At 33.3% G+C, this 1,199-nt stretch overlaps 1 pseudogene across 1 annotated transcript in view; it reads right to left on the reverse strand.

Moving 5' to 3' along the window:
• Positions 1 to 784: 784 nt before the first annotated feature.
• The window catches only part of LOC105812883, a 5,082-nt pseudogene continuing 4,667 nt past the window's right edge, over positions 785 to 1,199 (reverse strand). The window contains exon 2 of the transcript XR_001137634.1: positions 785 to 836. The product of XR_001137634.1 is annotated as a 60S ribosomal protein L7 pseudogene (transcript). The remainder of the gene's footprint in view (positions 837 to 1,199) is intronic.

The following is a 1,199-nucleotide window of genomic DNA, read 5'->3' on the forward strand; positions in this document are numbered from 1 at the left end:
GCTTTTATTTTCCTCTTTTCCTCATACAGATTTCTCTGCATAGTCAGCACCCACCCCATCACACAGCTTTAGAGGATCAATAATATCAAATACCGAAAACTAACTTGCAGAACTAAAATATAATTCCAATTAATTTAGTCAAAACATATCCACTCCATGTATCGAAACTTTTTTGCACAGGTTAATTGGAGAATCAAGCAATTAAGCAGCAATTTTGATTAGTGGATTGCGACCATGAAATTAAACTCCAAACTTCTCCTTTTGCTCAATGGCAAAATTCTCATCTGAAGTGTCAAGAAGATGTTTCATCTAAATTATTGAAAGAGAAAGCACAGTTACCAAGCAGAATTCATTAACTTCCCACAAAAGTAAAAAAATATAATGGTTAGCTAGAGTATTGCCACTCTCCAAAACAGTCCCATTAAAAATATCCAAATGTTAATAGTTAATATTTATTAAGAGCTTACTAGGTTCCATGCAATAGCTAAGCATCTCCCATGTACCTTAGAAGGCGATTGCCATTATTGTTTTTTCAGATGAGGCAATTTTGTGATGGCAAATAAAAATGGGTGGGGTAGGAATCTCCTTTGGTGTTTTTGTGTGAGTTTTTCTCCATTTGTATCACTGAAGTAGTCTTTGAAGTATCAAAGCTTTCACCCAAAAGAGAATTTCTCACTAAAAAGGATACAGATCTCGAGCGTGATGGACAGAAGAGCCCCAGAGTTGCTGAATAAACAGTTGGCAAACCCAACCTTGGAGGAAAAGTTAGGGAAACTGAAAAGATTCATTTTGGAGAGGAGAACGTTTCACGAAGGTACCAATTGTACCCATTTTCACTGAAGACAGACATGAAGAAATGGATTTAAACAGAGGCCTAAACATCTTAGATGTGTTGGAATTAAAAAAAAGGTTTTGATGATGATAATTAAATATTGGTTACTGAGAGAATTGTGGAATTTTCTTCTATAGAGACATTTAAAAGTAGGACTTCTAACTATAATGTTAATATATAGTTGAAGTGAGATCCTTTAAAAGATAGATATATAAATTAAGGTGCTAGACATATTAGCTGAAGTGTTGATTTTGATTTTATTTAAAAACAAAACCAAAAAGATAATTTTGGACTTAAAATGCAGCAACAAAAAAATCAAAACACATTCCACTCTGGAATTTTGCTAATATCTTATATTCATTTACTC

The sequence above is a fragment of the Propithecus coquereli genome, unplaced genomic scaffold (genome assembly GCF_000956105.1).
Source record: "Propithecus coquereli isolate 6110/MARCELLA unplaced genomic scaffold, Pcoq_1.0 Scaffold108, whole genome shotgun sequence".
In the NCBI taxonomy this organism is placed as follows: Eukaryota; Metazoa; Chordata; class Mammalia; order Primates; family Indriidae; genus Propithecus; species Propithecus coquereli.